Source organism: Salmo salar, chromosome ssa26 (genome assembly GCF_905237065.1).
Source record: "Salmo salar chromosome ssa26, Ssal_v3.1, whole genome shotgun sequence".
NCBI classification, from domain to species: Eukaryota; Metazoa; Chordata; class Actinopteri; order Salmoniformes; family Salmonidae; genus Salmo; species Salmo salar.
In genome coordinates this window covers 35802886-35830000 of record NC_059467.1, presented here as the reverse complement: position 1 = coordinate 35830000, position 27115 = coordinate 35802886, and the positions used below count along the sequence as shown (strand labels likewise).

Sequence of the window (27115 nt, the reverse complement as noted above, 5' to 3'; positions counted from 1 at the left end):
GCTACTTTGAAGAATCTCAAATATAAAATACATTTTGATTTGCTTAACACTTTTTTGCTTACTACATGAATCCATGTGTTATTTCATAGTTTGGATGTCTTCACTATTATTCTAAAATGTAGAAAACAGTAAAAATTAAGAAAAACCCTTGAATGAGTAGGTGTGTCTAAACTTTTGACTGGTACTGTACATCATACACATGGTTTGATGCCATTCGCTCCGTTCCAGCCATTATTATGAGCTGTCCTCCCTTCAGCATCTTCCACTGGTTTACAAGTTTATTAACTTTGAAGCAGCATCATTTTCCCCAACTACAGTGGGGGAAGTAATGTTTCTCCAACTACAGTGGGGGAAGTAATGGTTTCTCCAACTGCAGCGGGGGAAGTAATGTTTTCTCCAACTACAGTGGGGGAAGTAATGTTTTCTCCAACTACAGTGGGGGAAGTAATGTTTCTCCAACTACAGTGGGGGAAGTAATGGTTTCTCCAACTGCAGCGGGGGAAGTAATGTTTTCTCCAACTACAGTGGGGGAAGTAATGTTTTCTCCAACTACAGTGGGGGAAGTAATGTTTTCTCCAACTACAGTGGGGGAAGTAATGTTTCTCCAACATCTCTAGGAGACAGAACCGTCTCCTCCCTGAGCGGCATGACAGCTGCTTGGTCCCATGGTGTTTATACTTGCGTACTATTGTTTGTACAGATGAACGCGGTACCTTCAGGTGTTTGGAAATTCACCCAAGGATGAACCAGACTTGTGGAGGTCTACAATGTTTTTTCTGAGGTCTTGGCTGATTTCTTTTGATTTCCCCATGATGTCAAGCAAAGAGGCACTGAGTTTGAAGGTAGGCCTTGAAATACATCCACAGGTAGACCTCCAATTGACTCAAATTATGTCAATTAGCCTATCAGAAGCTTCTAAAGCCATAACATACTTTTCTGGAATTTTCCAAGCTAAAGGCCCAGTCAACTTAGTGTATGTAAACTTCTGACCCACTGGAATTGAGATACAGTGAAATAATCTGTCTGTAAACAATTGTTGGAAAAATTACTTGTATCATGCACAAAGTAGATGTCCTAACCGACTTGCCAAAACTATAGTTTGTTAACAAGACATTTGTGGAGTGGTTGAAAACAAGTTTTAATGACTCCAACCTAAGTGTATGTAAACTTCTGACTTCAACTGTACAATTTTGAAGCTCTGAGTTTTTTTAATGTAAAAATTAAATTAAATAAAAAAATCCTCATGGAGGAATCTGGTCACAAATTAAGTCACCTATTATGATATAATGCACTTGAATGTTGATGTCACTGCACAGTTGATGCAAGCACACACGTTTTCTAGCCATCAAATTACTTTCAAATATATAATGGAGACACGGTCTTCATAAAAGGATACTGTTTTAATATTATTATTATATATTTTTTTGATGTAACATTTATTTAACTTGGTAAGTCATCTACAGCCAAGTATCATCTACAGCCAAGTTAAGTGGAAAAGTCCTGTTAAAGTGGCAGTCTGCGATTAAACAACTAACACACCAGCCACCCCACCACTTGTTTCAGTAAACAGTTGAGGGATGGGGCTGGAGAAACATAATTTAAAGATAGAAAATGTATAAGATCTCTTTTAAGTGCATTATTCTTAGTTCAGTCACTGGTATAGAGAGAAAAAGGGGAGAGAAAGAAAGAGAGAGTGGACAGGGTTAGAAACATGTGGAGCGAGAGAGAGACAGAGAGACAAAGACAGAGAGAGAGCAGGTGTGATAGAGAGGGAAAGTCAAGTCTGATCTCATTGTGTAAAAGTCTATTTTCACCCTCAGAGGCAGTATAGTAGGAGCAATAACATCTCTATTCATATAAAACACACACATATACACACACACACACACTAATCTGTTCAGCTCCAGCGCGCCACTGGTGATCCCAGTCACAGAGTCAACCCCCAACAAATGTTTTACCATGAATGGTCCTTTCTTCACAGGACAATATCTTGATTTAACCTGTACTGACACACACACACACACACACACACTCTCTGATTCCACGATACCCATGAATGGTCATTTCTTCATAGGACAATATCTTGATTTAACCTGTACTGACACACACACACACACACACACACACACACACACACACACACACACACACACACACACTGATTCCACGATACCCATGAATGGTCATTTTTGAAGATCTAAATAGAATGTGTTTTTGAAACATCAGATACAGAGTGTGTGTGTATGAGTGTGTGTGTGTGTGTGTGTGTGTGTGTGTGTGTGTGTGTGTGTGTGTGTGTGTGTGTGTGTGTGTGTGTGTGTGTGTCTCAGTACAGGTTAAATCAAGATATTGTCCTATGAAGAAATGACCATTCATGGGTATCGTGGAATCAGATTGTGTGTGTGCGCGTGTGTGTGTGTATGTATCAGTGTGTGAGTGTGTGTGTGTGTATACACAGCCAAAAAAGCACAGCTTTCTTCCTGGGACAATTAAGAGACACTTCACGACATGGGGCAATTGACAAAAATCCAATTCCCCTAGATAGAACACTTGAAAGGGTACTACTAAGGGTACTGAAGGGCTGGCTGGGACCCAAAAGAAAATCCCACAACAGAAGCATAGATTCCAACGAGGCCCGACTTGGCCCAATTGGGACCACTTTGGACCCCTTTGGCCTAACTTGGCATTATGAATGGAACGTCTTATCTAGTTCACTGTTCAGAGAGGGTAAGGTTTAGGGGGAGTACACACACAGTATTAATAACAATGCTGTTAAGAGTTCAAAGCGTTCCAATTAGAGCCAGTTGCTTATCAGAACGAAGTTGAAAGCTAAACTAAAGCTGCCCCTGAGTTTAAGAAAATGTAAAGAGCCCCTCTTGGAAGAAACCATTAATTAGAGGTGTTGACCTCTTCAAAGTCATATCTATCTCCCCCCACCTGAAATGCTTTGGTTTCAACTGGTTTCAATGGAAATTGTTGCTGCCCAAAAGGCTTCTTCAAGGGAAACACTGCCCCTTGACTATGAAGCATAAGTCTCTGAAGCTGCCATGTAGACCGTCTATGAGACATTCTGACATGAATGTCTGTGGGAAACTCTGGGAGAAACTCTGGGAGAAACTCTGGGAGAGGGACCGCATTCAGTTCATTAAACCATTTGCTACTTCCATGACGGTTTGTCGGGTGTGGCAGGGTGTGACCATATGAGAGTGTCACCATTTGGAATTGAAAAACTTGTGCAGCAGCTGCAGCACACACCCACCCAGGCACGTGCACAGATAGGGCTCTACCTGTGCAGAGCACATGACCCTTTGTCCTTCCTGTCTCCAAAGTGTCCTTTTTGGTGGTGTTATGATTTTTTTGTATAGCTCTTTTTATTGTTGTTCGGGACCCACTGCCCGCAAGTCATTGTCAAGTTTGCCACTCCCCATGCCCGGTTGTGCCTTTTTCCCACTATGGCCTGTACAGAGATTACGCGTGCCCGCTATCTAAACATGCACGGCTTGAGAGATGTGGTCACCAGTCGAGTGTCTGCTACCTAGTTTAAATACAACAGTACTGCCACAGCAGCATAACATTTGATAACACTTGATAACATTTCATTTAGCCTACATCAATATTCAGTCTGGTTGGCTAATGCTCAGCAGAGAGAGACAGAAATACAAAGAGAGGTAAATCACAATCAGTAAAATAAATGGAGATAGCTAATTAGCATATTTACATCAATCATCAACATCAATGATCAGCTGACAGTCCACCCTCTTTTCCACATGTCAATCATGTCTTTAGGAGGCACTGTAACTAGATTGCTTACAATTTGTGATGATGAGTGAGTGTTGTTGCAGAAATAAATATGCAATGCAACAACAAAAAATCTGGTTTGTTATGAATTTCGAGATATGAATTATAAATGTATTCATTTTTTCCAAGCGCGGGGAGGGGAGGGGGTTCATTTTGAGCATCCGCCCCTGAAAGGTCTGTGCACGGCCCTGCACTCGCCCCCTGAGCCGCTATAATCGCAACGTTCTTCAACAACCTTTTTCATTCAATTGAACGTTGCACAACGTTGTGCCCTGTTGAACAAAGCCCTGCTGTTTTCCCACGTTAATGCCTTGCTGGAAGTGTGGTGTTCCTGATCTGTATTCCCGATTGGCATCCCTTCGGAACGCTACGTCATCTCTAGCCCATCTCTCCAGAGGCAAATAGCACAGACATCCACAGATTCCAGAATGCTTCCATCACCAGGGTAACACTTCCTGTCACTATTGCCGTGATGGATGGTTGTTATGAGAGACGGACCAATAGCAGCGAATGTTAATGGAGTGTGAACCAAAGAGGAAGAGGTTTAATGGCGTGTCGCCCATGGCCCGTCACATTTAACAGAAAGATCTGGGTACCAGGGGGAAGAGGAAGAGGACAAGTAGATAGGAGAGGCATCTACTCCACACCTAACCTAGATGTGACTACAGAGCATGGATATGCAAAGACATTCCAAAAACCGAAGACAAAGTTGTCCTGCAGAACAGGCTACTGGGTGATACAGATACCAGATTGGACTAAAGGCCTCAGGCGAGAGTGATATCATGAGGCATCCCATCCAACCTTATGAAAATCGGATTAAAGAGGTTTGAGGAACATGTGTAGATCAGATGAGGGGGAAACTATCATTGGGGAAAAAATATTAAGAATTACCATAAATAATTAGGGCTGTCAGAGTTAATCACATAACTCAAATTAACTTCTTGTTATTTTTGGGCATATTATTATTTTTTTTGCGATAACTTGCATTGTCTGAAAGCACTCAAAATACACTGAAAACATCCCAAATGTCACGGGTGTCGTATGGATTGGACCAAAACGCAGCGGGAAAATGTATACTCATCTTTTATTTAGGACAAAGAAGGAAAACCAAAACGTATACAAAAACACAACGACGATTAACAGTCCTGTAAGGCATGAAGCTATACACAGCAAAAATTGGAGTGTTGAAATTTCAGGGTTAAACATTTCCGAGTTGATTTTCACTCCCAGAGTGTAATTTTAACACATTCTGATTTAAATGGTGTTCAGTGTTGGAGTTATTTGACAGAGTTGATCCGGTCAGTGTTAACCCAACTCCGCAGAGATGTAACTAATCTCCGCCCATGCATTTCACTTCTTCGGTTGGAGACAGAGGAGACAAGTCGGCGCCATTTTCTCCCTCCCATGCAGTACTACACGGTAAGTGCAATTAACTCAAACTTACTGAAACAATTATAAATTGATGCTGAGAATTTCAGTATGAACAATGAAACATCTACAGAGAATATATGCCTAACAAAACCGTGTTTGTTGCCAGGTATGAGCAGCAAATTTGTCCTGGTCACCAAATACAGTGGTACGCTGGTCACACAGACAACTAAACACGTGAAACACCGTCTGCATGTTGGGACATGTTGTTTGCGGCCCCTTTGATGTTCAAAGTGAAAACAACATGTCCCAACATGCAGACGGTGTTTCACGTGTTTAGTTGTCTGTGTGACCAGCGTACCACTGTATTTGGTGACCCATCAGATTCTATGACCTGCAGTGTTAGAAAAAGTACTCAGATCATTTACTTAAGTAAAAGTATATAAGTATTACCAGTTAATTGTACTGAAATTACTAAGTTAAAGCTAAAGTACAAAATTAGCAGAAAATCGGGCTGTGACTGATATATTAAACATTTATTAACCATTTAAGTGCATCATTAAATACTGATGAGTCAATGCATAAGCAGCATTTTAATATCTCAGTCACAGCGCGATTTTTGGAAAATGTGTACTTTTTCCAACAATGCAGGTTACAGAATCTGATGGGTCACCAAAAATGGTGTAACACTGTCGACTTAGCTTTAATCTTTACCGTTCTTCCTTTAAATGTTTATTTACTTTGTCAAACTTCCTTGCATGTCTCAGTCAAAATGCTGGTCCAGGTGAAGTACAGCCAACAGCAGAAATATGTGAAGCTGGATGAGGATGAAGGACGGTTTGACTTTATGCAATTCCATGAAAACGGTTAGCATGGCTTAGGAAAAAGGTTTTAAACCACACCCATGTTCTTTTAAAAGCTCATTGTGCAAGCTCCTTAATGTTGTCGATTCTGATTTCTTTACATCTCTTTATCAGACTCTTTTATACGGTAAATGGGGTTAAATTGCTAATCATTTTCAGTTCTGTAATGTGTGCTTCATAGAGTGTAAAGTATTAATATACACCAAAACAGTCAATAAAAAAAGCCAATCATCCATTTTTCCATTTGGACTTAAGAGGGAATGGGTTATGTGAGGGAAAATGCTCTAGGTCTATTTAAGGGTTATACAGTGGTAGATGTATGTGTTTAACGTGAACAGTTATTGGCTGTGAGGCAAGAAACAGTGCTCACTTCAAAGGCACATTCAGTTTGACCTCACTATCTTTTCCAGTCATCGAGAGATTTTGCCTGCCACCTGATGCAAAAGTTACATACAAGGATGCAACAGGGACAGAAGTTGATGCAGAAATATTCAGCGACCTCGTTGGACAAGGCAATGTGGTGCTGACAGTATTCTCAGATCAGGGTGAGATATCAAGGCAGGTATAATAAAGCACTTTACACCTTACATAATATAATTATTAGCATTTTTTCTATTCCTTTAGAATTCTCTGATTTCTCCTTGTCTTCTGCTTCTAAGACGTCTGACTCAAGCTTCAGCTCAAGTGCATCAACTATAATCCTAGATGATGTCCCTAGCAAGAGACAAAGAATTGAGGATACACGTGATGCTGTGTCTGCTGAACAGGTTTCATAATGCTTTCACATTTTTTCACTCTGAGTCTCTAGAAGAGCTATTTATCACCATGTTTTGTATTCTAATGTTTTTGTTTTTTATTAGTTAATTGAAGCTGTGCTAAGAGGCAAGTCTGGGGGTGAAGAAGTACTACAGGAGTACCAAACAACAGAAACCCTAACAGATGCTGCAAGAAGAAAAATGGTTAACATCCTGGTGGCTCACATGACTGACAATCATGGGTATGTTTGTTTCACATTGTTTTTATTTGTGCCAAATAACTGCATGGCCATTGCATAAATGTACTAATTTAATATCTCCTCTCAGGCACCGCCCCACTAAAGCAATCAGAGAAGATTATGCACGTGGGATAGTGATGTTGTTCCCTTCCCTCAAGGATCCATACTCCAAGAAGGGCTATGTAATAGGCATTATTATTGTTAACTCTTTCATGTCATGTTGTGACACAAAACTGTGTGGACGACATTGATATTTGAATTCCGTGAGATTTCTCATGAGCCTGGTATGACAACGCATTTCTTTTCTTTTTTTCATTTCAGGAACACTTCTATGATGCTGCAAGCAGCACAGGATACATTTCTTGGCGTCTGAAAACAGTCCAGAGGAAGATTCCTCGAGGATCTGCACTGCCACCAAATAGCCCAATTGACTTTTCTCCAGGGGGCCCACATTTCCAAAGGACTGTTAATGTTGAAAGACAGCTTGATGGTGATGCTTGCCAAGAGGCCATGTCTTTGCTCAACCATACCACAGACAATTCCCTGATTTTCCAGAAGATGAGAGAGACCTTTCAGCACCGTCAGAAGCTCGTTAATGACCCAGGAAGAAGTGTTGATATCCTCTCCATCTTCCCAAGATTCCTGGATACAAAAGGATTGGTAAGTTTGGGATGAGATGTTTAGAATGGCTTGAAATTTGAAAGTATTTCCTGAAGTAGTAGTAGTAGTAGTTTAATATCTTCTTTCTTAAAGGTGGACCAAGACTTCACTCTCCTATTTGATGGCGACACATCCTCCAGGCTTCTTCAGAAATGGGATTTGTTCTTCAAGCCAAATGTCATAAAAGAGGCTAAGCGGCTCACCTCAACACCAGAGTTGCGTCGCTTGGTGCAGTCAGCAGAAAGTCCCCCAGGAAGTGATCTTGATGAGGCAACAAGTGAGTTGTTTTTATTTTTTTTTATTTTAATACATTTGCTATAATTGCAGTTAAACTATAACTGCAATAATATTATAATAATTTGTCAAGTCACCTTCTTAGCCACATATGTAAATGAGGGTTGTTAAAAAGTGGATGGAATTGTAATTAAGTCTTCATTCCCATCTTGCACTAGCCAATGAAAAGATGTTTGAATAATCACTTCAATAATGTAGTTCTCTCTGTGGCTGCACATTATTCTTGTGTCTAATTTTCAGTTTTCTGATCTCAACCCTAGTCATGCTGCAGTTTGGAGGAGCATCTCCGCAACCAGCAGGGTCAGCAGCCGTACCTCCTCGCTGTTGGGCGTCAGAAGAGCAAGATTGAGAGCTTCTACATCACAATGGATAAGCGTCTCATCCCATGCAAGGCAAACCACTCCCTCGGGGCATGTGATGAACTTTTCAAAGGACATTTTGTGTTTAATTTGTCTTACGATGTGGCACTTGTGAATTTTTACACATTCCTGCAGACAACAGTGTATAACATTGATGTGGGGAAAATGAAGGAGTCACCCAGAGTTAAAGACTTGAGAGCCAGACTGCTTAACCAGCCAGTAGCACTCTCACTCTGTGAGTAAGAAGCTATAACAATGTTGACCTGTTTCATGTGTCAGAAATATTATCCCAGCAGTCAACAGTTGATTTCACATTTAAGAGTTGAACATGGTTACTATCCTGGACCCAAGTTCAAATTGTTTTGTTCTCAGCAAGACTGTAGGCATCAGTTCCTAACATATACAGGTTTTCGGAAGCACCTTAATAGTGTTCATAGTAATGTTCAGCAAATTGCTCAAACTTCAACTGTTGCATGTTCATCGCGTGAGCCAGTTGCAACTTCATCTCAGGCACATGCTTTGGAGGACACATTTAATCCACAAAATCAATGTAGCTCTTCCAGTGTTTATTCTGAGAGCAATGATTCAGGACTTACTATAGATCCAACTAAAGAAATGTGTGCATCCATCGTGGCCAAATTACAGGGGAGTGGGATTTCCAACAGTTTGGTATCCTCAATTGTAGGAGATTTGGAAGAACTAACAAGTGAGATTCGCTCACAAGCAAAGCATACAGCTATTTCTGCTTTACCTATAACTGACCCCAACATATCTGTGATAAATGAATCTTTTGAAGATTATGAAAACCCGTTCACAAATCTAAATACAGAATGGAAACAAAATAAATACTACCACCAAAAATGGGGAGTTGTCGAGCCAGTAGAAATAACACTGGGAGTGAGATATGACAACAGGCGAAATCAGAAATCCGGTACTTATGATCAAGTACCTGTGAAGGATACTTTTATATATGTGCCGATTTTAGAAACATTGAAGTTCATGTGCAGAAATCCAGACATGTGTTTTGCTAAAGAAAGAGTGTAGATCAGAGCCTGACACTTCTACTGACTATTTTGATGGAAGTTATTTTAAAACCCACCCTTTGTTTACAGCTAATAGACATGCATTACAAATCCAACTATACTATGATGATTTTGAAACAGCCAATCCCCTTGGCTCCAAACGTGGAATTCACAAAATTGGCTCTCTTTATTTTGTTGTAAGAAACCTTCCCCCCAAATTTTATTCAGTTTTGATGAACATTCATTTGGTAACACTTTTTCACACACAAGATCTGCACAAGTATGGTTTTGATGTTATACTATAACCGTTGATAAATGATTTGAAAAAAACTAGAAAGCCAAGGGCTAAGTCTTCCATTTTCAGATGAGCAGGTATATGGTACAATCTGTCAGATCACTGGAGATAATCTAGGGATGCACACAATTCTTGATTTTAATGAGTCATTCAGTAGCCATCATTTCTGTCGCCTTTGTTTGATTGAGAAGAATGATTGTCAAACGGTATACAGTGAGGATGATCCTAAGCTGATCCTTCATGGAAAAGATATGTTTGAAATGCATTGCCAGTCTCTCCAGGAAAACCCACAATTGAAGTCACTTTATGGTTTGAAAAAAAGATCTACACTTAATTCATTGAAGTATTTCCATGTTTGTAATAAGTATTCATTTGATATCATGCATGATCTTCTTGAGGGTGTGGTTCAGTATGAGATCAAATTGCTTTTTGGATATCTCACACAACACTTTATGTCAGAACAGGACTTGCTTTCCAGGATTTATGGTTTTGATTATGGATTTTTAGAACGAAAAAATCGTCCTACAAAGATTATTTTGGAGAGTGTTGGCAATGGCATTGGTTTGAATTGTATTCAGACATTGTGTCTTGTGAAAAACATCCCACTGTTGTTTGGTGACATTATTCCTGCAGGAAACAAAAACTGGAATTTGTTACTGTTGTTACTTCAAATAATGAACATAGTTTTTTCACCTTCTCTAACTCTAGGTATGACAATATATTTAAAGCATTTGATTGTTGACCACCACAAACTATTTAAGCGCTTGTATCCAAATAGAAACTTGATACCTAAGGATCATTTTATGATACATTACCCATCTTCTATAAGGAAAATTGGCCCCTTATTATATACGTGGTGTATGAGGTTTGAGGCCAAACACAAGCTGTTTAAAGATTGTTTTAAACATTTCAAAAACATAACCAAATCGCTTGCTAAAAAGCATCAGATGGCCATTGCTTATCACTGGGAAACCTTCACCCTCAAACAAAATGAGTATGGGCCAATTAAATCTTTTCTCTTCAGAGATGAGAATGTCGTCAACAATGAAATGCTTGAAACGATCTTGTCAAAATATGTTTTCTCAACTAGTTGGGTTAAACTTGATGGTGTAGAGTATAAAGCTGGACTAGTTATTTGCAGTGCAATGGAAGAAGACATGCCAGTCTTTTGTCAAATAAGTCATGTACTTTTGGTTGAAGATCAATTATTTTTTGACAAACAAACTATTTACAGAGAATTTTGATGACCATCATCATGCATTCAGAGTATTACGAAGTGTGGAAAGATGTCTACTAAAAATGTCTGAGCTTAAATTTCATAAACCGTTTGATATTCAAAGCTCATACAATGTTTCAGATGAAAGTATGTACATTATACCTTCATTCACAATGTTTTAATTCAACTGACTGCAAGGGAGAAAAGGCACAAGTAAATGTTTTTGACAATGATTGTTTATTGTGATTAATTCTTATTAATATAAGTATACATTAAATTAATTAATAAATAATATTGAATAAATTAACAATTAATTTTTACATTTTTTCAGTGTAGATAATTGACACTTTAGGGAGTGAAATTAACACTACACAACTAGTTTAAAAAAATTAACACGGAGCAGTGTTAGTTGTCTAATCCCTTAGTGTTACTTTAACTCTGTTAAAAAATGAACTCTGGCAGAGTGTTAAATGTTTAACTATTTTGAAAATGTTAATTTAACTCTGGAGAGTGTGGACCTATATAAACCCTCAAAAGTGTTGAAATCAACTCTGTGGGAGTTAATTCAACACTGGACTTTTTGCTGTGTACACGGAAACAATCTCCCACAAAATCCCATGACAAACACACCTAAATATAGGACCTTCAATCAGAGGCAACAATAGACAGCTGCCTCCAATTGAAGGCCCCAATCCCCATTACTAAAACATAGAAATACAAACACCTAGACAGAACATAGAAATAAACTAACATAGAACAATAACCAAAACCCTGGACTAATAAATAAAATACCCCTCTACATACACAACCACCCCGAACCATATAAACCAAATACCCCCTCTACATGAACACATACACAAACACACCCAGAACCACATAAAACAAATACCCCCTGCCACGTCCTGACCAAACTATAAGAACAAATAACCCCTTTACTGGTCAGGACGTGACACCAAATACATAATCTATACAGCTTAAAACCAACAATGTAATCTAAAAACAAGTTGACATTGAGGTTAACGAAAGTGTGCTTTCTCAATTTACCTTATGTTGCTAACCATCACTTTAGAATAATCAGGACGTCAATATTCTTTTAATGCTTTTTTGTAAGAAAATCTTAAATTACAGCTTAATTCGAGCAAATTCAGAATTTGAACATTGCAAATCCTGCGATTAACTCTATTTTTTATTTATTTTACATCCCTATAATATATATATATATATATATCATTTTTTGTTGTTGACTTTGATCAATTTAAATAAAAACTATTATTAAAATGTTTGCTGTTCAGTAATGACGCCCTACGCTGTGCTCCTCCCAAATGTGTGTTCCGTGCTGGTTGTTAGTTGTAGGAATAATACATTTCTATTCTATTCTACATGATGATACTTCTTTAAAATGTTAATTTAGAAGCTTTAAAGTGGCAATACATAACTTTTTGGGAAACACCAACCAAATTGACATAGAAATTGAGTTTTAGATCTATCATTCTACTTAAAAGCAAGTCTAAGAAGCGGTAGATCTGTTCTACGTGTGCTATTTTCATGCTTCCCATTTTGTTTTTGCATTTTTTACTTTCTGTTTTGTACACTAGCTTCAAGCAGCTTAATTAACAATATTTTTGGTTATGGAAAATATACTTCACAGCAGTTTAGATGGTACAATGATTATCTACAGTATACTTTGTTATTTTGTCACATAAACTGAAATTAAGCAAACTATTAGAGTTTCAGCAATGGTGGAGAGATTTCTGCAAAGTGCAACTTTAACTTTAAATCACTGATTTAATCATTCTGGAGATTGCATACGTGGCCCACTTGAAAGTGGAGGAACGGGGGAAGGGGGGCGGGGGGGGGTAGAGTGAGATAAATCAGATAGACAGTGACAGAGAGGAGAGAGAAACAGATTCCAACCAGCTGATTGGCAGAGAACCCAGAGTGGAAATGGAGCCAGTGTGTTTGCAGCTGAGAGGAGACTGAATGGACACACTGTCCATGTGAATGAAAGAGTCTTTCACACAAGCCTGTGACTTGCTCCTCACACACACACACACCTCACACACACACCACATACACACACCACACACCACACACACTGGCCCATGCAGGCCACAGGGTTGGCCATAGAGCAGCCCTCAGTTGAGCTTCAGCTGTGGGGTGAAGAGGTGACTGGTGCCTGAGGTGTGAGGACAGAAAGCGATCTTTTCACTTTTCAGCTTTGGCTCAAATACCAGGGCTGCTGACATTGAACCTGCATTCGAGAGAAGATGAGGGAGCAGGCAGAGCAGAGCAGCCTAGTTTGGTACCATACTAGATGTGCTGTAACAACTTTTCTATAGCAGAGACCTCTGACGAAGGCCGTTAGGCCGATACGTAAGCTTATTAAATATCAGTGATACTATCAAGAACAGTGTGCGGTTTCCTTTTTTCATTCATCCTGTTTCAACTGTTGCCATGCACCTGTAACAAGATTGCTCAGATGTGCGAGTGCCTTTTGAATCTTCCTATAGCAGAGACCTGCAAGTAGGGTTGCAAAGGGTCGGAAATTTTCCCAAAAAATTAGCTTATAACAGTGAACCTTTTTTGTGGGATACACATAAGGCAATTCTAGGTCTTGTGGCATATTTTGGTTAAACTATCCCCAATTCAATGGAATTAAAACCTCTGCATGCACAGTGCATCCTTCCACCACATGTGAAGTGCAGTCTTCCATCACATGTACAGCTGATTCTCAAGATCTTGCACACTAATGAGATGCTATTGAACCCACACTAGTACATTGTCTGAGCCAAGGACTACATGCTTTCTGGTAAGTTTTGATTACAATACTGGGTGGGGTGAATATATTTTATATGACATGATTTTTTGTTAACTAGTAAATAGTAGCCTACAGCAAAGTGTGCACCATTCTCACCCAGAGCCCTCTGTTGCACATATGTTTGTGTATGTCCCTTTCCCTGAGTTTTCCCCGCATTCCCAGCATAAGGCGCTCGTCGATTCAGGCGCTGCTGGGAATTTTATTGATAGAGCGTTAGCCTATAGTTTAGGGATCCCCATTGTTCCCATGGCTGTGTCTTTCCCCGTTCATGCCTTAGATAGTCGACCATTAGGGTCAGGGTTGATTAGGGAGGTTACCGCTCCTTTGGGCATGGTGACGCAGGGGGGTTACAAGGAGAGAATTAGTATTTTCCTTATTGACTCTCCTGCGTTTCCCGTGGTGCTGGGCCTACCCTGGTTAGCTTGTCATAACCCCACTGTTTCTTGGCCACAGAAGGCTCTCACGGGGTGGTCGCGAGAGTGCTCAGGTAGGTGTTTAGGGGTTTCTGTTGGTGCTACTACGGTGGAAAGTCCAGACCAGGTCTCCACCGTGCGCATTCCCCCTGAATATGCCGATTTGGCTCTCGCCTTCTCTAAAAAGAAGGCGACTCAATTACCACCTCATCGACGGGGATAAATCTCCTGGCAGACATTGCACTTCCCAGGAGTCACGTGTATCCCCTCTCACAGGCGGAGACGGAGGCTATGGAAACATATGTTTTGGTCCTCCACTTCACCCGCCTCCTCGAGTTTCTTTTTTGTGAAGAAGAAGGAGGGAGTTCTGCGCCCGTGTATTGACTATCGGGGTCTGAATCAGATCACTGTGAAGTATAGTTACCCGCTACCGCTCATAGCCACAGCGATTGAGTCAATGCACAGGGCGCGCTTCTTCACCAACAGATCTCAGGAGCGCTTACAACCTGGTGCGTATCCGGGAGGGAGATGAGTGGAAGACGGCTTTCAGTACCACCTCAGGGCACTATGAGTACCTCGTCATGCTGTACGGGTTGATGAATGCTCCATCAGTCTTCCAGGCCTTTGTAGACGAGATTTTCAGGGACCTGCACGGGCAGGGTGTAGTGGTGTATATTGATGACATTTTGATATACTCCACTACACGCGCCGAGCATGTGTCCCTGGTGCGCAGGGTGCTTGGTCACCTGTTGGAGCATGACCTGTACGTCAAGGCTGAGAAGTGCCTATTGTTCCAACAGTCCGTCTCCTTCCTAGGGTATCGCATTTTCACCTCAGGGGTGGAGATGGAGAGTGACCGCATTTCAGCCGTGTGTAATTGGCCGACTCCCACCACGGTAAAGGAGGTGCAGCGGTTCTTTGGGTTTGCCAACTACTACCAGAGGTTTATCCGGGGTTTTGGTCAGGTAGCGGCTCCCATTACCTCACTGCTGAAGGGGGGCCCGGTACGCTTGCAGTGGTCAGCTGAGGCGGACAGGCCTTTAGTCACCTGAGGGCTCTGTTTACCTCGGCTCCCGTGCTGGCCCATGCGGATCCCTCTTTTGCGTTCATAGTGGAGGTGGACGCGTCCGAGGCTGGGATAAGAGCTGTGCTCTCTCAGCGTTCAGGTACACCACCGAAGCTCCGCCCCTGTGCCTTCTTCTCGAAGAAGCTCAGCCCGGCGGAGCAAAACTATGATGTGGGGTACCGGGAGCTGTTGGCTGTCGTCAAGGCCTTGAAGGCGTGGAGACATTGGCTTGAGGGGGCTAAACACCCTTTTCTCATCTGGACTGACCACCACCATCTGGAGTACATCAAGGCAGCGAGGAGACTGAACTCTCGCCAGGTAAGGTGGGCCATGTTTTTCACCCGTTTTGTGTTTACCCTTTCCTACAGACCAGGTTCCCAGAACGTTAAGGCAGACGCATTGTCCCGGCTGTATGACACAGAGGAGCGGCCCATGGATCCCACTCCCATACTCCCTACCTCCTGCCTGGTGGCGCCAGTAGTGTGGGAGCTGGACACGGACTTTCAGCAGGCGTTACGTGCAAAGCCCGCTCCCGTCCAGTGTCCTGCTGGGTGTCTGTACGTCCTGTCTGCTGTTCGTGACTGGTTGATTTATTTTGGCCCACACGTCACCCTCCTCTAGTCATCCTGGGATCGGTCGGACAGTGCGCTGTTTGAGCGGGAGGTACTGGTGGCCTACCTTGACTAAGGACGTGAGGGTTTATGTTTCCTCCTGCTCGGTGTGAGCCCAGTGTAAGGCTCAGAGACACCTACCCAGAGGTAAGCTACACCCCTTACCCGTTCCACAGCGGCCTTGGTCGCACCTGTCGGTGGATTTTCTGACTGATCTTCCACTCTCACAGGGTAACACCGCGATCCTGGTCGTTGTGGATCGTTTCTCTAAGTCCTGTCATCTCATCCCTCTGCCCGGTCTCCCTACGGCCCTACAGACTGTGGAGACCTTGTTTACACACGTCTTCCGGCACTACAGGGTGCCTGAGGATATAGTGTCTGATCAGGGTCCCCAGTTCACGTCTAGGGTCTGTACGGCGTTCATGGAACGTCTGGGGGTCTCGATCAGTCTTACTTCAGGGTTGCACCCCGAGAGTAATGGGCAGGTGGAGAGAGTGAACCAGGATGTGGGTAGGTTTCTGCGGTCCTATTGCCAGGACCGGCCGGGGGAGTGGGCGGCGTTCGTGCCCTGGGCCGAGATGGCACAGAACTCGCTCCGCCACTCCTCCACTAACCTCTCTCCCTTCCAGTGCGTACTGGGGTACCAGCCGGTTCTGGCGACTTGGCATCAGGGTCAGACCGAGGTTCCTGCGGTGGACTACTGGTTCAGGCACATGGAGGAGACATGGGAAGCCGTCCGTGTCCACCTCCAGCAGGCCGTGACGCGCCAAAAGAGGAATGCAGATCGCCACCGCAGTGAGACCCCGGTGTTCGCACCGGGGGACCGGGTCTGGCTCTCGACCCGAAACCTGCCCCTCCGCCTGCCTTGCCAGAAGCTTGGTTCGTGGTTTGTGGGGCCATTTAAAGCCCTGAGGAGAGTGAACGTGGTTTGTTATAGGTTACAGCTTCCACCCGATTACCGTATTAACCCCTCGTTCCATGTGTCTCTCCTCAGGCCGGTGGTGGCTGGCCCGCTCCAGGAGTCTGAGGTGCGGGAGGTTCCTCCGCCCCCTCTGGACATCGGGGGGGCCCCGGCGTACTCTGTTCGCTCCATACTAGATTCGAAGTGCCGGGCGAGGGGCCTTCAGTATCTCGTGGAGTGGGAGGGGTACGGCCCGGAGGAGAGGTGCTGGGTTCCGGTCGAGGACGTGTTGGACCCATCTATGCTGCAGGAGTTCCACCGTTTTCGTCCGGATCGCCCTGCGCCTCGCCCTCCGGGTCGTCCCCGAGGTCGGTGTCGACGCGCTGCTGCAGCCGCGTGTCAGGGTGGGGTACTGTCACAAGTTGGTCCCTCTCCTTGTTCGGGTGGCGTTCAGCGGTTGAAGTCACCGACCTTCTAGCCATCGCTGATCCTCTTTTCATTTTCCTTTGGTTTTGTCTTGTCTTCCATCACACCTGGTTCCAATCCCATCAATTACATGTTGTGTATTTAACCCTCTGTTCTCCCTCATGTCCTTGTTGGTGATTGTTTATTGTAAGTGCTTGTGCACGTCTGTCCTAGTGTGCGTCGGGTTATGTACCCATTATTTCATTGTTCTGTTTTCCGGTAGGTTTTTTGTTATTAAACTGCGCTGTTTGGAAACACAGTTTTTGCTCTCCTGCGTCTGACTTCTCTGCCGCCAGTACGCACCCCTTACAAATACTGTGCCAAATCATATGTGAAGAATGCAACAACGATGCAGAATCATCTAGCCAAGTGCATAAAGTTCCCTCAGTGCTCACAACAAGCAACCTCTGACAAAAGTCCCTCTACTTCTATTCGAGGTGAAAATGATGAATCAGACACCTTATCGATAGCAACAGCTCATGGTCCTCCTGGAATCAGAAGTTTTTTTTGACTCAATGGAGGAACGTAGTCAGAGAAATGCTGATTAATGTCTTGCTCGAGCTGTGTATGCAACTGGTTCACCTCTGATGCTCACAGGCAATGTGTATTGGAAGAGATTTCTGACTGTTCTTCGCTCAGCATACACCCCTCCAACCAGACATGCTTTATCTACACATTTGCTGGATGCAGAGTTCAACAGAGTTCAAGTGAAGGTCAAGCAAATCATAGAGAAAGCGGACTGTATTGCAATCCTCTCTGATGAGTGGTTGAATGTTCGTGGGCAAGGAATAATTAACTATATAATCTCCACCCCTCAACCAGTATTCTACAAGAGCACAGACACAAGGCACAACAGACATACCAGTCTCTACATTGCAGATGAGCTGAAGGCAACCATCAGCCACCTGGTGGAAGGGACTTTGTGGATATGAGACTCTTTTTCCCTGTTGCCTCCATCATCCTCCAAATGCCACCAACATCAGCCGCCTCAGAGAGCAACTGGTTCTTGTTTGGGAACACACACACCAAAGCACGCAACAGGCTGACCAACACAAGGGTTGAAAAACTGGTGTCCATCCAGGCAAATTTGAGGCTTTTAGAGCCGGACAACGAGCCATCCTCAACAAGGTTGGAAAGTGACAGTGAAGATGCCTCAGAGTCTGATGTTCAAGAGGTGGTCATTGAGGAGGTCCAGGGAGAAGACATGGAAGCCTGAGAGGAAGACAACCAAAGTTGTAGTTTCTAGACTATCATTTTACAGATGTATGTTGAAAACGTTTTTGGGAGATGTGATGGATCATTGGGGATCATTCAATATTCCCTTTCTTTTGTTGTTCAGTGAAATCATCCCATGTGAAGAGTCAACTCATTTAATTAAAGTTCAATTCGTAACAAAATTGTTGTTTTTATTTCTATTGTAAGGATTTAATCATTTGAAATTATGTCTACTTATGGTAAAGTAAAACATTTATGTGTCTGGTTCTATATGATATGGTAAATATATCCAATGCAAAAAACATCTATATTTAAATGGTATTAATATTAATTTGCATATATTTCCGTTAATTCCCATGGAAGGTTTCCACCTCTGAATATTCCCCAGAATGTACAACCCTACCTGCAAGGGTATTTTCTTCTTGGATGGAGGCATTTACATAATAAGTATTGAAATTGTCAGTCTACCATCTGAGGGACTGATGACTACCATCCCTGGGACAGAAACTGTCCACAGATCGCAGGTTGAGATACAGACATGGGCAGATATTTAAATAAACAGGCAGAGAGGGAGTTAGCTAATCTGCTATGAACAGCTACACCTCCTTGCCCACTGATCCATACACAAGCCCTACAAACAGTATGTGAGAACCACTACCTCTGCCTCACCTCGTATCCCTCCGCTACGTGTCTTTTATTAGGGAACATTAGTTTGCTATCCTCCAGAGTTCACAGTTCTTTGCTGAGTCCCAGATGTCACTCTATTCCCTATATAGGGCACTACATTTGACCAGGGCCCACAGGCAGCTGCTGTGTTAGCTGTTCCACCACAAGATGTAAAAGCAATCTGTGTCCCACATGGCACCCCAAATGGCATTATGATGACCACCAGGGTTTACCCTTTCCATGCATGCAACATTTTTGCACTTTTGGTGACTTGACCTAAATTGCATACTCTATGAATATGAAGGGGGGGTGGTGGGGGGCCATTCTTATGACATTGCCAGTAGTAAGGTTTGACTTTCATTACCAAAAAGACAAGTGCTGTAGCTTTTAAATGATATGTCACTTTCTATTTACTGACTGAAATTGACAGAGTGGGTACCACAGGTGTACTGTACATCGTCCAGAATAACCACTCAGAGTTTAACAGGCTACCCCGCTTACCTCTTTAACCTGTTTAGGATAGGGGGCAGTATGGTGTCTGTGAGTATAACAGAACTCATATGGCAGGCCAAAACCTGAGAAGATTCCATACAGGAAGTGCCCTCTCTGACCATTTCTTGGCCTTCTATAGCCTATTTATGGAAAATAGAGGATCTCTGCTGTAACGTGACACTTTCTAAGGCTCCCATAGGCTCTCAGAAGGCGCCAGAACGGGGAATGATGACTCTGCAGTCCCTGGGCGAAAAACAGTAGGGCATTTGGAAAGTGGTCGATCTGAGAACAATGACACGGGTGCGCACGTGCATGTGAAGAGTCCATTTTACATTTTCAGTGTTTGAACGAAAACAAGGTCTCCCGGTCGGAATATTATCGCTATTTTACGAGAGAAATCGCATAAACATTTATTTTAAACAGCGTTTGACATGCTTCGAAGTACGGTAATGGAATATTTTGAAATGTTTTGTCACGATACGCGCCGGCGCGTCACCCTTCGGATAGTGTCTTGAACGCAAGAACAAACGCAGCTATTTGGATATAACTATGGATTATTTGGAACCAAAACAACATTGGGTGTTGAAGTAGAAGTCCTGAGTTTGGTGAGTGCCAAACTTGGTGGGTGTCAAAATAGCTAGCCATGATGGCCGGCTATCTACTCAGAATATTGCAAAATGTGCTTTCACTGAAAAGCTATTTTAAAATCGGACACCGCGATTGCATAAAGGAGTCTGCATCTATAATTCTTAAAATAATTGTTATGTTTTTTGTGAACGTTTATCGTGAGTAATTTAGTAAATTCACCGGAAGTTTCGTTGGGTATGCTAGTTCTGAACGTCACATGCTAATGTAAAAAGCTGGTTTTTGATATAAATATGAACTTGATTGAACAAAACATGCATGTATTGTATAACATAATGTCCTAGGAGTGTCATCTGATGAAGATCATCAAAGGTTAGTGCTGCATTTAGCTGTGGTTTTGGTTTTTGTGACATTATATGCTAGCTTGAAAAATGGGTGTGTGATTATTTCTGGCTGGGTACTCTCCTGACATAATCTAATGTTTTGCTTTCGTTGTAAAGCCTTTTTGAAATCGGACAATGTGGTTAGATAAAGGAGAGTCTTGTCTTTAAAATGGTGTAAAATAGTCATATGTTTGAAAAATTGAAGTTTTAGGATTTTTGAGGAGTTTGTAATTCGCACCACGCTCTACCATTGGATATTGGCGAGGCGTTCCGCTAGCGGAACATCTAGATGTAAGTAGGAGCATAGATATGCAAATAATCAGAATAATCCGATTTGATTGTGACGTCATGCTGTGGGCCAAAAACTCCATCCCCTCTGAACAGGCAAAAATTCCAGGTGTTTTTCTTTTTAAAGCACTTACACTAAAAGGGCATTGTCATAATTTTCACCTGTGGAAATATCATTAAAAAACAGGAGAATTGACTGCACTGTCCCTTTAATAACACCCACATGTGAAAATGATTTTGTTCCTGGCCGGGAAAGAGTTTTGCTTAATGGATGGCTGAAACACACACACGTACGTGCATGTACACATGCACGCACATACACACATGCACACACGCAGGCACACATACAGCTGTGAGAGAGAGAGAGAGTCAGCCGGGGCTGGAGTAATATCAATAATAAACTACAGAAAGGAAATTCACCAGCAAGACTCTCGTCTTGATAACGACATTCCGAGACGTAATGAATCCACTACCGAAAAATAAACAGGAGCCAAACTGTGAATAAACAAGGACAACAGCGATAACACAAAACACGCTAAGACACGCTAGGCTAGCCACCGTCACTAGCCCAGCCACATGGTCAAAATTACATTACTGCAGATTGTACTCCAGATTGCACTTACTATTATCATCCTGCGCCAGGGTTTTGGGTTTCCCCTTCGAACAGAGCTGTGAAATCCATGCTAATGATTGACACTGAGAGACTGGCTAGCGACGACGCTAGCGCTAATGCTATCGCCTGCAAGGATCTAATGGAGTCCAATTTGTGGAGGACTGGTGCCTGTGGCTGCCAGGACAGTTTGCATGGCGTAATCAAAGATGGATAGTATCCAAGGGCCTCAAAATTGTGTTATAGGGGCCTCTGTAGAAGATTGACAACACCCTAACACTGAATTGTGGTGTTAGGGGCCTCAGTACAAGATTGACAATACACCACCCTTGTATTAACACACAAACACTGCAGACTAACACACTCAATTGTGGTGTAATAGGGGCCCCTGTAGAAGATTGACAACACACTCTAAGCTTGCACAGTAACACATAAATACACTGTAGACTAACACACACACTTGTGGTGAATCAACAACACACTACACCCAAACACACCTACTATACCAAGGGTACCCCTACTGTAAAGAGTAGGTCTTAAGGTCCCAGTGCAATACCATGAACCCATGGTAGAATCCACCCAAACCAAGATAGAGTCACAACACAGTCAGTTAACAGCACACATGATGTTTCTGTGAACTGCTAAATCTCCTCATCAGTGAGTTTCCTCCCATGTTGAGAGGAAAAGAGGTAGAGAGGAAGGGAGAGGTTGACATGTTGAGAGAAAAAGTGGGAAGGAGAGGTTGACATGTTTAGAGAAAAAGAGGGAGGGACGGAGGGATGGAGAGGTTGACATGTTGAGAGAAAAAGTGGGAAGGAGAGGTTGACATGTTTAGAGAAAAAGGGAGGGAGGGAGGGAGGGAGGGAGGGAGGGAGGGAGGGAGGGAGGGAGGGAGGGAGGGAGGGAGGGAGGGGTTAACATGTTGAGAGAAAGAGAAGAAGGGAGGGGTTGACATAGGGAGATTCACGCTGGGACTGCTGTGAAAACCTGCATTAATGGATAATAACAACAAGTTAACATACTATTCCCTCTATAACACACACAGAGACCATCTCCCTCAGGGATTTCCATGGTTTTTATTGTGGAAGCCATTTCTCCTTTGTGCCTTTATCACAGCATACAGTATCATCTCTACAACACTCCACCTACTCCCAAATCTACCCCTGTCCACGTCCTCTTCCTGTTGACCTCCCAGGTGACTTCCTGTCATCCCTCAGCCTGTTGTTTGTAACAGACAGCTGTTCAAACACAATGTGGTTACTGTGTGCCCCCTTAACCCCTCTGTATCCAAACAGGAGCCATGGGAACACAACTCCCACCCCACCCTCCTCTGCCTACAGGGCAGCTACCGTCTCTAGCACACATACTGTATATCCTTCACTGCATTGCAATGAAAAGCTCTCTGGTGCGACAACGTGGATACCTGCTCACCAGAAAGTAGTCTTCGAAGAAAACGCCATAAGCCATCTTGATCATGTTGCCAACACACATTTATATTTTCTATAGCAAGGAAAATATAGAGAGAAGGAAAGAAGCAGAGAGAGATAAATGAGAGAAAGAGAGAAAGGGAGAAGAGAGAGGGGGAAAAGAGGGAGAGAAAGAGAAGGGGAAGAGAGAGGGGGGAGTGGGAGAGTATTTTTGTTAGCAGTGCTAATACCCTCTGAGTGTCTTGAGTCTCCCTCCACTACAGAGAGAAGGTGTTGATCTCAGGAAGGCTCCAAGAAGAATACCCTGTGATTACACGGAGCTGTTACCCCAACACCATCGTCAGTGGGAGATAACAGCCATGTGCCCTTCTATTCTTCTATTCCTGAGTCTACACACACACACACACACACACACACACACACACACACACACACACACACACACACACACACACACACACACACACACACACACACACACACACACACACACACACACAGTCTTCTCACTATTTTCTGTTGCCAATGAACACAACAACAAAGTGTTGACCTGTTGACCTGAGCTAAATCTGTCAAAATGGATGCCTGACTAACAGCACAATACCAGTAGTGAACTTCTGTACTCAGTAACTTCTGGAGTCTGAGGCAGAGAGAGAGAAAGAGGGGGAAGGAGAGAGAGAGCGATACAGGAAAGACAAAGACAGAGACAGGAAAGAGATTACAGAGAGAGAGAAAGGGGGGATAGAGAGATAGAGGCAGAGAGAAAGAGTGACACTGAAAGAAGGAGAGAGATTGAGATCAAGAGAAAGAGAGAAATTGAAGAGGAGGAAAGCAGAGCTCTAAGTCTTACAGCACCTCTAGAAAACCACGGCAACAATAAAAGCCAATCAAGTGTGAGTCTAATCCCACATCTGCTTGTCATAATCCAGGCGGACACCCAGCCAAGCATGGACCTACTAACTACAGCCCCCATAACTCCCCACCCTTCCCTAACTACAGCCCCCATAACCCCCCACCCTACTAATCCTCATTTGACCTGACTGACTGGCTATCTGGCTGGCTGGCTGGCTGACTCTACTGTCCAATGCCCAAAACATTCCACCACCAAGTTTTAACAGAAAAACACTTTCACTGGACATTCTCCATTGAATTTAAATTATAGTACAGGTCAGGAGGAGATTAACAGCGGGCCACACAGAGATTCAGAGATTTTGTATCAGTCACGAATTACGTAAAAATGGAGACTAACATTGAGCCCAAGATGGTATGGGGCTCATACGTCGATCGGCAACAGATCATCCACCATTAGTCATTTTTTTTTTTAAGGAAAAAGTTTAAATTAGTTAAACTTTTGAAGGATAAATAGATGCCTTCTTCAATTACTGCAGTGGGCTAAATCAGGGCCACACAGAGAGATTATTGGTAGTGTTAAGCAAATCTACTTTGAAACAAAAGCATACACTTCACACACATGGTTATGGACTTTTATAAAAAAAGTAATGTACCATGTCAGATATAGAGTTGAAATGAATAACATCCCAATATTACACTTTATATACATCACAGAAGACTGAAATATAACAAAACTCTTTGACATTGACAGACCAGATTTGTTGTAAAAAAAAAGTATCTTCAATAATTATGAAATTATGAAAAAAGTAATAACATTCCACCCATGAGGCCAAAGAGGGCACTTTTGGTCATTGACTGCAGGAAAGGGCTACTCTGGGTCCGGGAAAACAGCGTTTAGGGGAGAAAGAGAAGTGTTTTGAGGTCTAACTCACAAATCACTGCAGCATTCTGGAGGCCGGTGCTCTGACCGAGCAAGCTGTGTCCCTTGCTCCTGTCAGCAGCAGTATTTACAGCGACACGTGATCACAAATGTGGTGAAATCAGCACTTTTAAGAGACTTTAAGGAGTTTAGCACGTCGTTTTCTGCAGTTAACTCATTATTGGGGCGATATGCAGCTAAGAGAGAGGCACAGTTGGAGTGTGAGTGTGTGTGTGTGTGTGTGTGTGTGTGTGTGTGTGTGTGTGTGTGTGTGTGTGTGTGTGTGTGTGTGTGTGTGTGTGTGTGTGTGTGTGTGTGTGTGAGAGAGTGAGAGAGTTGGTGAGAGATAAAGTGGGGGAATGGACAACTGATATATCATGGAGACATGAACTCAACAGAATTACAAATAAACCTGGACATGCTATCTGCTAAAGCACTCAGCTGATATAATGTGTTCCCCTCCATCTGTTCCCTAGGAGACTCTCTCTCTCTCTCTCTCTCTCTCTCTCTCTCTCTCTCTCTCTCTCTCTCACACACACACACAGGGCCTGTGTGAGCCTCTGTTCCACTGGTCACAGAGGGAGGCTAAGCCACAGGTGTGGCCAGTGAAAGACCTCTGGCAGCTGTGTGTGAGAGAAAGAGAGAAGAGAGAGGGAAAGAGAGAAGGAGAGAGAGGGGAAGCCTACCTGCGTGCATGTGCCTGCCTACGTGAGTATGCATCCGTGTGTGTGTGTGTGTATCTATCCATGTTATTATTTTTTATTTAACCTTTAGGGACAACATATTGAGACCTAGGTCTCTTTTGCAAATGCGCCCTGTATATACAACAACACATTATACCCAAACTATATACTGTAAATACACATTAAAATACAGTCATGGGAAGCACAAATAAAACATCACAAATCACCCAGAAAAAAAAGACATTCCTCCACAATAAGTCCCCAATCAGCACGGCACCAGAACATCAAGATGAAATGTATTTTGAATTTTGTTCCAGCGATAGGGTGCATTAACACTAAAAGCAGATTTACCTAGCTCTGTGGAGACCCTAGGAACCTCAAGAGTTAACCAATCCCATGAACGGATTAGGAAACTCAGGTGTCTATACTTCAAAAGTAAAGTTAGATAAGAGGGAAGTTTATGAAGTTGGGCCTTGTAAACAGAAAGGGAGTAATGTAGAGACCTACGGGTCTTTAGCGAAGTCCAGCCAACCTTTTGATACAGGATGCAGTGATGAGTATTAAAACCTTCACCTGTAACAAAACAAAGGGCACTAGGGTAGATGATATCCAAAGGTTTAAGTGTAGTAGCAGCTGCATAAACAAGAACAGATAAAAAGGTTGACTGAATGATCTGCTTCCTACTGCTTAGAGAAAAGCACCATCTGTTTCTGTAGAAAAAGTCAACTTTAAATCTTAGCTTCTTAACCAGCTCATCTATGTTTTTAAAATTTCAAAGACATAAGTATTTCTATGCGGGAACACGTTTGATTGTAGAACCATCTAATGAGTGAACATGTAGGTCATCTGAAACATTCTGAGAGAGTTTCAAAACAGCATGTATTTAGTGTTCTCCATATCAGGTTTTAGATCAGCAAGGGATTCCTGTATAGCTCTAAAAGCTGACTGTAGTTTAGACACAGCCAGATCAACAGCTAGATCAACAGCCAGATCAACAGTCAGATCAACAGTCAGATCAACAGCCAGATCAACAGCCAGATCAACAGCCAGATCAACAGTCAGATCAACAGTCAGATCAACAGTCAGATCAAGAGCTAGATCAACAGCCAGATCAACAGTCAGATCAACAGTCAGATCAACAGTCAGATCAACAGCCAGATCAACAGCCAAATACACAGTCAGATCAACAGTCAGATCAACAGTCAGATCAACAGCCAGATCAACAGCTAGATCAACAGCCAGATCAACAGCCAGATCAACAGTCAGATCAAAAGTCTGATCAAGTCAGATCAACAGCCAAATACACAGTCAGATCAACAGCCAAATACACAGTCAGATCAACAGCCAGATCAACAGCCAGATCAACAGTCAGATCAACAGCCAGATCAACAGTCAGATCAACAGCCAGATCAACAGCCAGATCAACAGACAGATCAACAGACAGATCAACAGCCAGATCAACAGTCAGATCAACAGCCAGATCAACAGTCAGATCAACAGCCAGATCAACAGTCAGATCAACAGCCAGATCAACAGACAGATCAACAGCCAGATCAACAGCCAGATCAACAGTCAGATCAACAGCTAGATCAACAGTCAGATCAACAGTCAGATCAACAGCCAGATCAACAGCCAGATCAAGTCGGGCAGTAGCAGACATAATACTATCGTCTGCATATAGATGAAGTTCACCATTTTTAACAGATTGATCAATGGTGTGTATATACAGTAAATAGTGAAGAGAGCAGGTCCAAAAATCAACCTCTGCGGTACACCTTTACGTACTTCAAGAAATTCAGACTTAACCCCATCAATCACAATGGCCTGAGTTCTGTCACTAAGATAATCATGA

The 27115-nt window shown here is 42.8% G+C and overlaps 1 protein-coding gene and 1 long non-coding RNA gene across 4 annotated transcripts in view; one reads left to right on the top strand and one right to left on the bottom strand.

Annotated features, from left to right (window-relative positions):
• The window catches only part of LOC106591065 (ADAMTS-like protein 3), a 251145-nt gene that overhangs the window by 220232 nt on the left and 3798 nt on the right, over nucleotides 1-27115 (bottom strand). The gene's annotated exons all lie outside the window — the stretch shown is intronic.
• On the top strand, nucleotides 6894-7992 carry LOC123730747 (uncharacterized). Its single transcript, XR_006762179.1, has 3 exons — nucleotides 6894-7205; nucleotides 7345-7683; nucleotides 7777-7992. It is a non-coding gene; the product is annotated as an uncharacterized lncRNA (long non-coding RNA).